The sequence below is a fragment of the Anser cygnoides genome, chromosome 1 (assembly GCF_040182565.1).
Source record: "Anser cygnoides isolate HZ-2024a breed goose chromosome 1, Taihu_goose_T2T_genome, whole genome shotgun sequence".
Taxonomy (NCBI): domain Eukaryota; kingdom Metazoa; phylum Chordata; class Aves; order Anseriformes; family Anatidae; genus Anser; species Anser cygnoides.
The window spans coordinates 138,602,744-138,620,000 of NC_089873.1; the positions used below are offsets into that span (position 1 = coordinate 138,602,744).

The 17,257-nt window shown below is 39.8% G+C and overlaps 1 protein-coding gene across 3 annotated transcripts in view; it reads left to right on the plus strand.

Moving 5' to 3' along the window:
- Positions 1-16,122: 16,122 nt before the first annotated feature.
- The window catches only part of LOC106035751 (interleukin-5 receptor subunit alpha-like), a 47,239-nt gene continuing 46,104 nt past the window's right edge, over positions 16,123-17,257 (plus strand). Inside the window, exon 1 of one of the 3 annotated variants that reach the window (XM_013180791.3) lies at positions 16,123-17,257. This exon is cut by the window's right edge and continues 293 nt beyond it. The gene's annotated coding sequence lies outside the window, so the exon portion shown is untranslated. The other 2 variants (XM_048081158.2, XM_013180792.3) reach the window with 2 other exon arrangements.

Genomic DNA, 17,257 nt, shown 5'->3' on the forward strand with positions numbered 1-17,257 from the left:
TACCGCCTACGTCTTACTCATTTCCCTTACCCCACACTTCCGTAAGGCAACAGGGAAAAAGCACAGCTACATCCATTGTGTTGCTACAGGAAGGCAAATAAGTAAGAGGAGAGTGACATGCTCTTCACCACTTCCTTTGCATAATTTTCATTTGTTCCTGTCACCTGTGTTTCACAGAGGCTTCCATACCGCGCACAACTTCAAAGGCAGATGAAGATGCAAGTTGAACTTCTGGCTCAGGTATAGGTCAGCACCATTGTTACAAACCACACCACTGTTTTCAGCTTATTGCCCAGGTTCACTGCCCTGCATGGGAGATTATGCCTGGAGCTGTGGACTTCATAACAGCTGTTCACAGCTCTGCCTCAGTCATACTTAAAGACAGCTCCCATGACACGCAAGTTCGTGAAGAGTTCCATAGACGGGCAGAAAACCAATATCACCAGCTTCCACAGCTTTTCTACTTGACAAAGTTAATGTCCTCTATGCGTACATATTTTTTTGGGGGGGTGAATTCAATGCACAGTCAAGGAAAAGTTTCTTCTGGCATGCAAATGCCCTGAGTGTACCAAAACAGCACTATGGCACCTGCTTGTACTAGTGCCCTGGTCCTGGGATGGTGTACAGTCCCTCTTGCCCTCTGGCTGCAGAGTCTGTATCCTCCTTCCAGATGCATTCAGTGATGTGAGCATAGTCCTGAGCTATCACACTACCCAGGCACGGAGATGCATAACTGCCCAGGTTAACAGGCTCTGTAGTAGCCCAAGGCTTTTTGTCTGATTTTGAGACTGAAGCACGTGCCTGGGCCCTGAAAGACATTTGTCCAGCAAAGCGTCTTTCTGTGAACTGAGAAACATAGCACCTGCCTTTTCTTATGCTGCATAGTACAGTCTGAGACCCTAAAACTCAGAAAGGCAAACTTTTGGCTGTTCAGGGCACAAGCACGTGGGATCCCTTGAGAAATTGCCCTTAGAGATAATAGAGCAAATGAGAGCTGGGAGATATTTAAAGATATTTCTCTTAGGGCATAAGAGAGCTCAATCACAGCATGCAAGAAATTGGGCAAGGGAAACAGGAGACCAGCTTGGCTAAGTTAAGAACTCTTAGCCAAATTCAGGCACAAAACCAAAACACATAGGCAGTGTAAGTAATGATAAATATCCTGGGAAGATTATAGGGATATGGCCTGGGAGTTCAGGGAGGCGTCAGGATAGCCAAGGCACAGCTGGAGCTAGAGATGTAAAAAATAACAAGAAGGATTTCTTGAAATACATAGGGAAACAAAGGAGGATAAAAGACACTGTAACCCCCTGATGAGCGAAACAGGAGACCTGGCTACAACTGGCATGGAGAAGGCTGAGGTACTCAGCAACTTTTTTGCCTTAGTCATCATTGGCAAGTGCTCTAGCCACACTGCCGAATTCACGGAATTCAAATACAGGGATTGAGAGAATGAAGAACTTCCCACTTTTGGAGAAGATCCAGTTCGATCTGAAGAACCAGAATGTGAAAAAGTCTACTGAAGTTGAGATTCATTATATATGGATGTCCAGCAGTTTGGGGCAGTTCTCCATTAAAGAAAAGACCCTCATTAAAAAGAGAAAAAAGAAGATCTGGTCAACTAAAGATGAGTCAATCTCACCTCTGTGCTAGGTAAGATCATGGAGCAGATCCTCCTGGAAACTGTGCTAAGACACATTAAAAACAGAGAGGTAATTGGTGACAGCCAACATGGCTTCAATAAGGGCAGACCATGCCTGACAAATCTGGTGGCCTTCTACAATGGAGTTACAGCACTGGTGGATAGGGGAAGAGCAACTGACATCATCTACGTGGACTTGTGCAAGGCATTTGACACTGTCCCCCATTATATCCTTGTCTCTAAATTGGAGAGACATGGATTTGACAGATGGACTGCTCAGTGGGTAAGGAGTTGGCTGGATGGTTGCACTCAAAAAGCTGCTATCAATGGCTCCATGTCCAAGTGGAGATCAGTAACGAGTGGTGTTCCTCAGAGACCAGTATTGGGGTTGGTGCTGTTTAACATCTTTGTTAGTGACGTGGACAGTGAGATTGAGCGCACCCTCAGCAAGTTTGCAGATGACACCAAGCTGTGTTGTGTGGTTGACATGTTGGAGGGACAGGATGCCATCCAGAGGGACCTTGACAGACTTGAGAGTCGGGCCTGTGTGAACCTCATGAGGTTCATTCAACAAGGCCAAGTGCAAGATCCTGCACCTGAGATGGGGCAATGCGAAGCACAAATGCAGGCTGGGCGGAGAACGGATTGAGATGGACTTGTGCGAACTGATGGATGAAAAACTGAACATGAGCCAGCAGTGTGTGCTTGCAGCCCAGAAAGCCAAACGTATCCTGAGCAAAAGAAGCATGGTCAGCAGTTTAAGGAAGGTGATTCCCTCTACTCTGCTGTCATAAGACCCCACGTGGAGTACTGTGTTCAGTTCTGGGGCCCCCAGCACAGGAAGGACATGGACCTATTATAACGAGTCCAGAGGAGGGCCCCAAAGATGATCAAGGGTTTGGAGCACCTCTCCTATTAAGACAGGCTTAGAGAGTTGGGGTTTTTCATCCTGGAAAGAAGGCGGCTCTGGGGAGACCTTATAGTGGCCTTCAGGACCTAAAGGAGGCCTACAGGAAAGCTGGGAAGCTATTCTTTACCTGGGAGTGATATGGGACAAAGGTTTTAAACTAAAAAAGGGTAGATTTAGATTAGATATTAGGAAGAAATTCTTTACTCTGAGGGTGGTGAGGCCCTGGAACAGGTTGCTTGGAGAAGCTGTGGATTCCCCATCCCTGGAGGTATTCAAGGCCAGGCTGGATGGGGCTCTTGGCAACCTGTTCTGGTGGGAGGTGTCCCTGCCCATGGCAGAGGGGTTGGAATTAGATGATCCTTAAGGTCCTTTCCAACCCAAAGCATTCTGTGATTATATGATTTTATGACTGTGATTACTGATTCCTCTGCCTTTCTCATGTTTGAATTACTTGAACAGGAAAATAAGTTTATGAAACAACAACATTTAAATCTGATGACTTATAATGTTCACTGAGTGTACCTGTGTTTCTACACTTATTCGTTATATATCACTGAACAGTGGTAAATCAGTTGAGATCTGTCCTGCTTCTGTTTGCTTGTGTCTTGTACAGCTTCTTTCCTATAACCCTTTGTTTTTCTTGCCCTTCTGAGCAGAGGAGGAATTGGGAGTTTCTTGAGAAGATGTTTCCTCTTCTTCAGGTCTCATTTCCTCAATTGTATTCATAGATTAGCCAACAGGACACTAGACTGTTCCCTGATATGACACTTCATTTGAGAAGCTGTACAAGTAAGATCTTCTGTTCTCTTTCTCACTTTCTATGGTAGAGACTTATTTTAAAACTGGAATGAAATGTGGTTTTGGGATAAATTTTTATCAGCAAGCCTGAAATGTCATTTTTAGTGAGGTATATACAATCCATCCAGCTAGATGAAAATAGTGCTGAGAAGGTTGGAAGCTAAAAAATTGACCTTCGTATTCATCTGTAAGGTGCACAGAATGAAACAAATCTTCTGTGGAAAGGATATAATTATGTAATTAAAGACTGTGTCACAATTAATATGCACACATCCCAAAAGAAATAGGGTGGTATAAGCAAATATAAGTGAGGATGGATAATTTTGCTCTACTTTCACAATTTACTCTTAATTTAAATTGTACTTTCTAAAGTATTGAAAATTCTATTAAATAATCACATGGTACATGGACAGTTTCTTTTGTGATATGGGAAACTGCTTCAACTCTTAGTTAACTGTATGTTTGACTTTTTTTAAGGGAAGACTTGTGAAATTGTTGAGATATAGACATGTTTTCTCATATACTTGATGCTTCACTTCATGCAATCATTTGGAATCACATAGGAACATTTAGATTTTCTTTGGTAAGATAATACTGATTAGATAGGAAGAAATATTATTTCCCCTCCATTGCCATAATTATAAGGACTTTACTCACCTTTAACCTCATTATAGTGACTCAGGTGTGTTTTCAGGTGGAAGTGAGAAAGAACCACAGCTGGACAGCTGACCAAATTACTCATGGCATTTGGGATCCTGTGAAAAGGATTTGGGACTTATCTGAGCAGTGGTATCTGATGAAACTGCATTAGTTACATACACCTAAAGTTGCTCCTACTATGGTTTTACATCAGCTTGAACATAAGAGCTGTTTTTCCAGGATTTGCTGATTTCATGGGAAAGAGAAACAAAAGAACAAGCAAATGAGAATCTCGTGTTCCACCTCAAGTGCTTGATAACTTGATCAGTTTGTCAGGTGCAGGAAAATGTGCCTGTCGTGAAACCCTAGTTTTGCTCCTGTAATTGTAACGCACACTACATGACAGGTGTAGGGATGAAGCAAAAATACAACAGAAGCCCTGTAAACTTGTAAGGTTCCATCTAATTCCCACAGGGGCAGGGGAATTCTGAAGGCCTGGGAGTGATGGGTTCTCCCCCAGGGATGGCAGCAGATGCAAATTCATTTTCTTTTTCTGGTCCTCTATGAAAATTACTATTTATTTATTTACTTATTGGGGTAGAAAACACTAAAATTAAAATATCACAGTCAGTTAAACAATGTGTGACTTATGCAAAATAATAAAATATTTTTATTTTTAAATTCTCTCTCTTTTTTTTTTTTTTCTGTTTTAAAATGCAAGCAATTTGTCAAATTTGACCAGAATTGATGAGCTTATTTAGAATGATGGTCTGCTGAGTTATAGCGCAAAACAGCATTTTATGCTGAAAAAATTATTTGCATGAAAATTTTAAAACAACTCCATTTTAAAGGTCATATAGCTGAGTAAGAGCTACATGAATTCAACCCAGAAAAGGTTTTTCTTATTTATATTTTATTTCATCTTTCAACTGAAATTACATCAGATTAGAGTTCACCATTTTTCCATTTCTTTTGTATTATGTTAATAAAACAAATTCATAAAAGGTAGAATACTGTTGATTTTTCTTAGCTAATATTTTTAAGAGCAATTTTGTTTTTACCTCTGAAACTTACATACAAATTAACAATTACAGTATTGGAAATCTTAGCAAACCATTGCTGTTAACTACTGTAACTTATGTATGCTGGATATATGAAGCTTTATAGCACAAAAAGCATTAAACTAGTTACTTTTCTGCTGTAACGTTCTCTGGATCCAAAGCCCTTAGGTTATTCTCTTTATCAGCTGTGATTTTAAACATAATTACTCATCGTATTTTCAGAAAAAACAAATTGCATATTTTCACAGTAAAAGCTCTACTAGCCAGTACTGGAAAGGATATTAAAAATAGAGTAAAAGAGGCCTATGGTTTCTTTGATTCATCGGCATTGTTTCTAGCTCTGCAGAGTGCAGTGTGTGACTGGAGTTTGTATTGAATAACCAATAAGGGGAATAATCTAGGCACCAAATCCAGAGTCTGCTACAGTGGATATTTAGTAAGCCATCATGAGACAGTTCTGCTTGCATGACTATTAAACACTCATGTCAATAACAAGAGATTGAGCTCTCTCCATCCCAGCATGAAAACAAGAAGCCACCAGCTTACACCATCAAGAGAAGGCAACAGCATGGAAAAGGAAACAGCGTAGGAAGGAGAGATGTAGTGTAGTTCAGCTGTACAAAGAACTCTTGCTCCTTTAATTTTTCCTTGAAAAATAGTTCAGAATCCTTAAAAGGGATGATTGGTAAAGAACTGAGAAAGTGGGGAGAGGGGAGGTTATCCTTGGAGATGAAATTTAGATGTAGATATGAATATGGGATGTAGAAGAGTGATACATTAACCCGTGTAGAAAGCAGAATGGGCTGCTACTAAACTGTATCACAGGAAAGGATGTAAAACATAAAATCACCTGTGAGCAGGACAGAGGCATGGAATCAGTTCTGACAACATGGCTGAGACATTCAGAGGTCTCTCAACAAGCCCTCGGTCTCTCTCTGCAGCTATCAAACCCTCCTCATCTCATCTATGTGGCAAAAAAGACCCCTCTGTTCATATATCTTCCCCAAGATGAAAAGCATATCACTTTTCCTGTCTGATGCTCTGCCTATTATTGTCTACATCCATACATTTATGCATCATTGGTCCTGCACTGACAAAAAAATATCTTTGCTTTTTCTTTGTATATTGAATCCCTGCAAAATATGCCTGCTTCTTCATATATTTTTTCTTTTTCTAGATAGAACTATAGAATATATATTGGCATATTAACACTTCCCTTTTAAAGGAAGGTAAGGAATATATAAGGGGCAAACACATGAGTATAAGAGCAATAGAAAGCAGGAGGGAGAAACCCAATTTCTCCTGCCCTTCAAATTGGTGGCACTGCTTGTGTGTTTGGAAAAGCTCAGTCAGGGTATGTCAACCAAGGCTCCCTCAGGGACTGCCTGTCCTCTTCTAATCTCTGACATCAAAACTTTCCAGGATGGCAAGAAAGGAAATTCTAGTTGTTGTGTAATGGATACTGTCTTTTAAGACATCAGTTAATTCTATACTACCCTTTAATGAATCAATGACAAAAGAAGGACTTTGCCACCCTGCCCTTGTGCCTGGTAGGGGCAAATTGTATAGGGAAACTTGGAAGTTAAAGCAATTGAAAGATTAATGAAAGCTAGAGCAGAAGAGTTCAAAACCCATCAGTGCTGCATACAAATTCCTACATAATCTATCATGGAACACATAAGCCTTCAGGTGAAGCCACTCTTGAAAACTGCAATGTGGGATCATGCAGAAGAAAACTATTTTGTTTTCTTTTGTTTTGTTTTGTACAGTAGAAAACTATAATGTTTTCTTTGTCAGCAGTGACAGAGGGAGAACTTTACCTTGCATTTGGTTCAGACCTTAGTATTTAATTTAGCCCCAAGTTGTGGCATGTGGTGAAGTTGCATGCAATCACTCCATCTTCCTTGAAACAATATATAAATTGTTTGCAACTAAAAATGAAAACAAAATAAAAACCATGACCTAATATCAGGAGATAAGTGAAATCACCAAAATAAGGGCACATCTTTCAGTCCATGTGGCAGATCTTATTGGAAATATGTTTCTGTTTCTATGTCACTGTTCTATAGTGTACAGAAAGGTAACCACTAAGTTATGAAATGTGTTTTTATGTTATTATGCTCAGGTAAAGCAAAAGCTAATTGGGGTTCTTGTGACTAGTGTGCATTCTCCCCTTGGTCACTGAGAAAATCTCATTATGAGAGAAAATTCAGTCAAACCATCTCTGCCCATGTAGCACCTGTGGCAATATGCCAAGTTGGTACCAGATGAGATGTAAGACAAGTGGTCTCATGACAATCCAGCATGCAAGTTACTCATACTCCTTTTACTGATGATGTAAAGAAGAAAAATACAAGTACCAAGTGGCATTCTACTCCTGCTGCAAGGCAAAGCACCAATTCTGCTACCTTTCTCCTTCGTATTAACATTTCTGCATGCTGAGTGCATGTATGTGAAGGGAATGCTTTGGCAAGTGCTTGGAATGGCTTCCCTCAAAACCTCTGCAAGAGTCCACACAACATTTTCTTGATGGATACATCTACCATAGGTATGTTCCATGTTGCTAGTGTTTCTCCCACAAGCCAAGGAAAGGCTTAGAATACCCTTACCTATAATTTCCACCTTGTGCTGAGTAGGCAGAACTGGTTAGGCCTGCCTGTTATTCAGGGACCTTCTCTGAATGCCAGGCTATCTGCCTACCTCAGGAAAGAACCGGCTTTCAAGCTCTATCTAGGTTTGCAGTTCATTTCCAATGCAATAGTGAGCATTTCTCTCATCAGGTGAGCAATTCTCTCATCTGCACATTCTCAAGGAGTGAAAGTAGTTTAAAATACGTTTTCCCATTGTCTGCTGATTGTAAAGTTGCCTTTGCTGGAATACTTTCACTATGATAATGAATGTGGTAAAAAGTTGAAAATTCACTGTAAAGCTGCACTTTAGAGAAGTTGCTTGGTCAGGTAACCAGATCACAAGGTTTAGAATAGCAACAGAGAAATAAAGGAAACAGAACTAATTGTATGATCAGTAGTTGCTATAATGTGGCCACAAGGAATGAGGTAGTTGACCTATATTGTAATAATTTTTTTTTTCTTTTTTTTTTTTTCGATTGGCTTCTTGTACATTAAGCATAAAATACAGTTAGATGAATGGTGTTTATGCATGTACTGTGGCTAACAGCAGATGAAGTAATGCTGAGGGAAGTCATTAGTTTTTTCTTAGTTAAGAGAAAATATTATGACTTATTTGTTCCCTTTCTTCTAAAGAGTAATAGCTTGCATAAATGGCAAGGGGTTTTTCATTGGAGGCTTGTGGGATCAATTAAAAGAAGATATGTAGAATTACTGTGAAAATATGGAAACAGAATCCAAAGACAAAGGTAAACAAATGCTCTGCCTTGCCTTCAGAGGTGTAAAGTGCAGGGCATTCTGCAGACCGATTCCAATGTGAACGCCCCAAAGAAAATGGGCACTTCATTTGATGCGTTTGTCTTACATAAAAGCTTTATTGCTAGTGGTGAGGTTGTTATAAGGAGGAGGTGGGGATTTATTTTATGGTTTAAATTTTGTTTCTCCTTCATCAGTAACCCTGAGTTAGATCTGAAGGTGATTTCATGAAACATTTCACATGATAAACACACAGGGAATGGTTAATGTTGTTATTTCACAGGGGAATCAAGAGAACCTCTTTGAACCTGGTAGAGTAAGCAAACTGGACAGGTCATGATGAGGAAGCCAACAGGTCTCAGTAAGAAGACACAGAATTTGCTTTTTCTTCACAACCTGATAATGCTTATTACCAAGGTCCTTCCAGGAAGAGAAACACCTTCCTGAAGCAGTGAAGCCTTGAAGCACTGAAGCACATGCATGCCAGAGCATGTGCAATGATAGTGGTACTGAACTGAGACAAGCTAAGTTGTGTAGCTTTTTATAGTCCTCGCACAAATACTTGCATCAAGCACACCCATAAACATGTGCCAGATAGAAGTCCACAATTATGTCAAAATTTTATTTTGACAAATTTCATTATGCTAATGTATGTGAAATTGGGTGATCTTGTGAATTATGGGACAATGTATTTACTCAGTACAATTACTGTATTCACAGAACAGGAAATGAGAGAGCAAAGGAACTAATTATGATGGAGCTGCTCAGAACTGAGTTGTTCTGATTAATAATCTGTAGAGGAACTGAAAGGGTCCTACTACAGGTTGAAGATAGTCCTGTGACTCATGTGGCTACTCAGCTTCTGTAATTCTTGAAACTGGGCCCTGCGGACTCTCATAACAGGATTACACTTGGAACAGCAAGTTCCTGTACTGGGGAAGTTGGGTCATGATGTAACTGTTACAGTGAATTAGGATACAGGAAACTAGCCAATATAAAAGTTAATTTATTGCCATGTGAACTTCCTTAATTATGAAAAGAAAAAAAAGGATTAGAACAGTTAAAACCCTCATTATCTATACAGAATAAACAATGTGCTATCAATTTCAGTGTAAGTATTTTAACTAACTAACTTCTGGGAATGTATGATTTCCCATCAGGAAATGGCAGGAGGAGACATCACCTTCTGTGTCAATATGAAGCTGGAGTACATAGAACTCTTCCTGGAGATGGGCGAGGAGTTGACAGACAGTTTAAGTGTCAGGATTACAGGGAGGGCAGGGACAGGGGACATTGTAGTGGGAGTGTGCTGGAGGCACCTGATCAAGAAGACCAGGCAGATGAGGCCCTCTACAGATAGAGAGAAGCAGCCTCCTGTTCACAAGTGCTGGTCCTCCTGGGGGACTTCAACCACCCCGATATCTGTTGGAGGGACAGCACAGCAGGGCATAGGCAATCCAGGAGGTTCCTGGAATACATTGATGATAACTTCCTTCTTCAAGTGATAGAGGAGTCAGTGAGAGGAGGTGCTGTGCTGGACCTCATTCTCACCAACAAAGAGGGGTTGGTAGGGAATGGGAAATTCAAGGGCAGCCTTGGCTGCAGGGACCATGATATGGTGCAGTTTGGGATTCAGAGGGCAGTGAGGAGGGAGCACAGTAAGCTTGCTACTCTGGACTTTGGGAGAGCAGACTTTGCCCTCTTTAGGGATCTGCTTGGTAGAGTATCATGGGAGAAAGCCCTGGAGGGAAGAGGGGCTCAAGAAAGCTGGTTAATATTCAAACATCACCTCCCTCAAGCTCAGGAGGGATGCATTCCAGCAAAGAGGAAGTCACGCAAAAACACCAGGAGGCCTGCATGGATGAACAAGGAGCTTCTGGCCAAAGTTAAACAGAAAAAGAAGGCCTACAGGGAGCAGAAGCAAGGACAGATAGCTTGGAAGAGACACAGAGACATTGTCTGAGCATCCAGAGATCAGGTTAGGAAAGCCAAAGCCCTCTTAGAATTAAATTTGGCCAGGAACACCAAGGGGAACAAGAAAGACTTTTATAGGTACATCATTCATAAAAAGAAGACTAGGGAAATTGTGGGCCCTCTCCAGAAGGAAACAGGAGACCTGGAATATGGAGAATGCTAAGGTACTCAGTGACTTTTTTGCCTCAGTCTTCACTGAAAAGTGCTTGAGCCACATAGCCCAGACCCCAGAAGGCAAAGGTGGGGATTGGAAAAATGGTGAACCAGTGTAGACGTAGTCAATGAACTAAGACCATCTAAGGAACCTGAAGGTTCACAAGTCCATGGGACCTGATGAGATGCATACACAGGTCCTGAAGGAACTGGCGGATGTAGTTGCTAAGCACCTGTCCATCATATTTGAGAAGTTCTGGCAGTCGGGTAAAGTTCCCACTCACTGGAAGATAGGAAACATAACCCCTGTTTTTAAAAAGAATAAAAAGGAAGACCTGGTCAACTAAAGATGAGTCAATCTTACCTCTGTGCTAGGTAAGATCATGGAGCAGATCCTCCTGGAAACTGTGCTAAGACACATTAAAAACAGAGAGGTAATTGGTGACAGCCAACATGGCTTCAATAAGGGCAGACCATGCCTGACAAATCTGGTGGCCTTCTACAATGGAGTTACAGCACTGGTGGATAGGGGAAAAGCAACTGACATCATCTACGTGGACTTGTGCAAGGCATTTGACACTGTCCCCCATTATATCCTTGTCTCTGAATTGGAGAGACATGGATTTGACAGATGGACTGCTCAGTGGGTAAGGAGTTGGCTGGATGGTTGCACTCAAAAAGCTGCTGTCAATGGCTCAATGTCCAAGTGGAGATCAGTAACGAGTGGTGTTCCTCAGAGACCAGTATTGGGGTTGGTGCTGTTTAACATCTTTGTTAGTGACGTGGACAGTGAGATTGAGCGCACCCTCAGCAAGTTTGCAGATGACACCAAGCTGTGTTGTGTGGTTGACATGTTGGAGGGACAGGATGCCATCCAGAGGGACCTTGACAGACTTGAGAGTCGGGCCTGTGTAAACCTCATGAGGTTCATTCAACAAGGCCAAGTGCAAGATCCTGCACCTGAGATGGGGCAATGCGAAGCACAAATGCAGGCTGGGCGGAGAACGGATTGAGATGCACTTGTGCGAACTGATGGATGAAAAACTGAACATGAGCCAGCAGTGTGTGCTTGCAGCCCAGAAAGCCAAACGTATCCTGAGCAAAAGAAGCATGGTCAGCAGTTTGAGGAAGGTGATTCCCTCTACTCTGCTGTCATAAGACCCCACGTGGAGTACTGTGTTCAGTTCTGGGGCCCCCAGAACAGGAAGGACATGGACCTATTATAACGAGTCCAGAGGAGGGCCCCAAAGATGATCAAGGGTTTGGAGCACCTCTCCTATTAAGGCAGGCTTAGAGAGTTGGGGTTTTTCATCCTGGAGAGAAGGCGGCTCTGGGGAGACCTTATAGTGGCCTTCAGGACCTAAAGAAGGCCTACAGGAAAGCTGGGAAGCTATTCTTTACCTGGGAGTGATATGGGACAAAGGTTTTAAACTAAAAAAGGGTAGATTTAGATTAGATATTAGGAAGAAATTATTGGATGGTGAGGCCCTGGAACAGGTTGCTCAGAGAAGCTGTGGATGTCCTGTCCCTGGAAGTGTTCAAGGCCAGGGTGGATGGGGCTTTGAGCAACCTGTTCTGGTGGGAGGTGTCCCTGCCCATGGTAGGGGGGTGGAACTGGGTGATAATTAAGGTCCCTTCCAACCCAAACCATTCTATGATTCTGTGATTCTATGATTATATGACTTGACAGAAAATCACAAAATGCACAAAGTAAGCTCTGAAGAGGGTTTGGATCCCACTTTTATTTATTTATTTATTTATTTATTTATTTATTTATTTATTATTTGCAGTTTATTATCAGTGTTTGACCTAGACGTGGATGTTTTTACCAAAACAGTCAACTTGAAAGTGAATTTCCCCATAGTTGCTCTGTCAGTCTGAAGATTGATTTGGTTTGCTTATGAAATGGAGGGGAGTTGCATGCCAGAGTAGTGTAAAAGCACCACTGACTAGACCAGCACATTATACCACAGACTTTTAGGGCCGATCTGTGGTCTTTTCAAAACCAGAATCATTGCAGAGGCTTTATATGACTAGCTTTCTAACCTTAAACTTGAAACATAACAATTTAAAGAACTGCATGCATAAGAAAGAGGATTGCTGATCAGGAAGAAGTTGATAATCAGACAATCTTTCAGTCATCTTTATTTTTGTTTCTCTGCCTTAATGTATTTTAAATTTATCGCTTTTCTTTGGAGGTACCAGACCTAGAAAGAAAATGATATTAGAAACTTGGGTATGGATTAGAACTTTATTTATTTTTTCCTTATTATTTTTATTTCTTAATCTTACAAACAGATACATTTGTGCTCTAGAATTACTCAGGCCCCAAGCTGGCTTCAGGGACAGTGAATTTTTTTGTTGAACACAAACTGGCTTTTCTTTTTACACAAACTAAATAAGCTTAAAATCTTAAAAGCAATTTTCATATCCTTCCAAAAATGAGAAACTATTACCTGTAATCAGTTCAAAACAGCAAATACTGCCAGGTATCCCTAGCCTATAAATTTGGGTGATACTGTCCAATATATATAAAAAAAAAAAAAAAAAAGTCCTCTTTTCCTTTATTTATGGCATACAGCCAAAGCTTTTTTTTTGTATAGTGCACAAGAGACTCTGAGACTGTAGCAAGGAGATTTGTTTAAACTTTTTACTCCTGTTTTGCACTTCAAAATAAAACTGGAAATTGTAGCTGATTATGATATGATATGACATGACATGACATGACATGACATGATATTATGACCTCACATGTAAGAGAAGTGTAAGGACAAGTTCACTAGCTGTAAATTCGTCTATGATGTCACAGAACTCCAGACACAGACCATATCTAGATGCAAGTCTATCCAATAGGTACACTAGAGAGCCCTTTTGTGGATATTACTCAGCTTGGAAGCCAAAATACAGTTTAGCTCTTCCCTCTGTGGTACCAACGGGTTTAGAGGTTTCCTTTGATTTCAGTTTACAAGAAGTAATTTCCTTTCCTTACGTGATTTAGCAGTTGATGCTTGCTTGTCGTTGATCACAGGCTACCATCATGTGGCCACTTTGAGAATCTTCCCAAGTAACAGGATCCTAAAGGCTGATTACTTCTCAGCCTGGAAAACACCAAGGCACTGTCTATGTACACCATCAAATCCACATGTGGCTTTCAGAGGGTTTAATTTTGCTTCTTAATTGCATTCATTTATTTCTTAGGCATTCTTCCCTTTGATTCGTGTATGTTTTGTCCTGCTTTACCCCCCCCTCCCCCCCATTCCCCCTCAAACAAACAAACAAACCCCTAAAAATGGACAAAACGTACCTTCATTTCAGAAAGGAAAAGGTGCAAGTTTTTCTGTAAGTAGCTTCTTTGGGATATTCCAGGCATTAAATTCTAAGACATAGGTTTATTTATGTTGTGTATTTCTCTTCATGCACACCATTCTCAGAGCTTCAACCATCCTTATGTAAATGAGATTGTATGGCTGGAATCTAGCCAACATGCTCCAAAGCTTATGCTTCTGAGATATTACTTCAGATTGTATATCAAAACAAACAAATACGGAAATATGTAAAGGTGTAGCTTTGCAGACATCATGGTAGGAAAGATCTCCAGGTGGAATGGAAGCCTATACTGTAGACCAGAACCTTGTACCAAATAAAGGCTCTTTTACTGGACTAATGTTTATTCATGTACAATCCAATTAATATTTAAAAATAAATTACATCCTTATTATATTCTTTGCAGAACTGACTAGGATTCTTTGTTGGATCGCTTCATCAAGAAATCCAAACTGAATGTTTGATGTGGTGTCAATTTATCTTATCTTCTTTTTCCCAATGTACACCAAATTGCTTAAAAAGCGGAAAACTGAACATACTTCAGACAAAGATTTTCAGTTACAGATATTGATAAATCCTGGTCTTGAACTTTATTTTATTTTATTTTATTTTATTTTATTTTATTTTATTTTATTTTATTTTATTTTATTTTATTTTGTCTAACCAGAATTAATTTAAAAATCAAAATATACCCAAATAAAAGTTCTGTTAACAGATTTTATATACTGATGAAGAGCAGATCAATGCTGCATTTGCAGGTAGGCTTATGGACCAGAGGAAATAATGTTTTTGCTTACAGTCATTTTTTAAAGTTCATTCATACAGTGAAGGTTAAATGAGACATCAAGGATGGGATTCATTTCTGGACTATAGATTAAAACTTCATATTATTGCAATCTACACCTTAGTTTTGGTGCTGTCTGCTCACTTCATGAACAATGGATGATTTCTGGGTGAAATGAATGGGGTGAATGAAATGTTTTCTTGTCAAAGTGTAGTTTTTCATTGACAATAACAATAGATGGACCTAATTTGTGCACATCTAAATATCTCCAATGTAAAAACAAAACAAAGCAAAGCAAAACAAAACATTTCTTGAATTCAAAATTAATTTGTCTTTGAAGTTGCAGTGAGCCCAAGCCATCAGCTAATTGTTCTCCCATCATATTACATATTTACCTAGCTCTATGCTGGACTCTATGCTCTATACTCCAAGAAATATTATCAAAGGCTTTATTGAAATCCAAAAAGATGACATCAAATGGCTTCCATCAATCAGCTAGATGGGTAACCTTGTCATAAAAGGAAATTAAGTTCATTAACCAGGACTTGTGAAACTGTACTGGTTGTGATCAATGACTGCATTGATTCAGGTGTTTCTCAATAACCTCCAGAATAATCTTCTGCATAATTTTACCAGGCACAGAAGTGACACTGACAGGCTGGTTATTACCAGGGTCTTCTTTCTTGTCCTTCTTGAAATTGGAATGATCTTTGCCATCTTTCACTTGACTGAGACTTCTCCAGATTCCCAAGACTATGGGAAAATAATTGAGAGAGATCTTGTGAAGGCATCAGCCAGCTCTCTGAGTTCCCTGGGATGAATCCCATTGTGCCCCATAGACTTATATGCATCCAGACGGAGCAGCAAATCCCTCACAACTTCAGGGTTGGCTGGGAGTTTATCATTACCATGGTAACAGTCCTCCAGCTCAGTAATGTAAGGATTTTCATTTCTTTCCTATTTACTCACTACTGTACCCTGACTCACGGAGAATTGTGCTCAGGTTTCCAGTCTGGGCTACTCTGAGTTTTTTGAAAAAATATATTGAGGAAGTTAACTAATGACGTTCTTCCTTTGCCTTTCTGGATTTCTTTGTAAGCTTGGGCTTATCATATTCTGATCATTACTTTCTAGTGAGGTTTTTCCTTAGAGTAGATTTGTTCTCATTCATTCATTGTTTTGTTTTGTTGCTAAAGTTCATGGTATATTATCCAAGCCAATCCTGCTTGCCTTTTCTTCTTTCAAGTCTTTTTAAAACACTAAGTATCAAGTATTTATTAGTACCCTTTCCACCTAAATGTCGGTAGTCTCTCAGGAACTCTGTTTTTACCTTTTTCTTCCTAAAACAATCAGAAGAGTGAAGTAAAATTGAACTAGAGTATCTCTGTACACCACATACTCTGATAAGAATTCCTCTTCTGCAACGGCACATTCTCAGGTGTGTAATCTGTGTAGTCTTTCTCGCCAGCAAAACAGTTACAGGTCAGAGTATGCAGGAACATTTCTTGCTCCTTAACTTAAATAGTAAGTTTATCAGAACTAATGACCCAATAAAGATAGGTTCCTAGTAACTTCAGGAGAAGATGGAGATTTGAACAGTCTTCATGTGATGTATGCAAAAGACGCTTTGGTATGGGGTTATTTTTCCAAATCTGAGTTCCTAATAAATATAAATAGATATAATAATAATATATATAATATATTAATATAATATATGATATATATTACAATATCTATAATATAATATCTATAATATAATCATAGATATAAATAGATATAAAAGGCCAGTTTTTAATAGAAAAGTCATTCCAAATGCATAGGTTGAGGTTTATCTCTAATGTTAACCCTCTGAAAATTATATCTACGTCTGATCCAGAGTCTCACCCAAGAGGGCTTTAAAGGAGCAGCTCTGAAAATTCATTTGCTCTGCTTGATGGGATGAGATTAACCTGATTACAGATACATAAATCATAACAACTTTTTTTCTCTTTTCTCTATGAGGGGAACTCAAGATAATGACCACAGACTTAGGGATCTTAGATACCTAAGGAATGGCAGGTGAATCTCAAACTCCTGATGTGGAGATAGATCTTTGCATAGTGCCACAAATGTCTCGTCATCTGATACTGGTACTGGTAGGTTCAGTGGGGTGGTTACCTGCTACAAATACTAGCTAACTCTATTTTGTTTGCACAATGTTTACTCTATCTTCCTCTTATTTTTTTTCCCAGCATTGGAGCACCTGAGGTGATTCTTCAGGAATAAAATTTTGTTAAACTAAGGAACAACTGCTTAAAAGGAAGAAAATGTTTAGCCACATATACTTGTCAGATAAAGCAAAATGGAAGTGGGGAAATGAATATGACTCAGCTGAAAGCAGTGAGCAGTTTAACAGAACGATGACAACCCTGACTCATCTGGGAAAATATTAGTTCTCTTGCGTCAAGAGAGTTGGTACTGTTTGCATGAAGAAGTGTACTAGAAAGGGTTAAAAAATGAGGTAGTGCCTGGGAGTGACTCTAATTTAAGAGTTAACTGATCTGGTAACACACAAGGAGGTGAGTAAACTGATCTATAGCAAAAAGGATA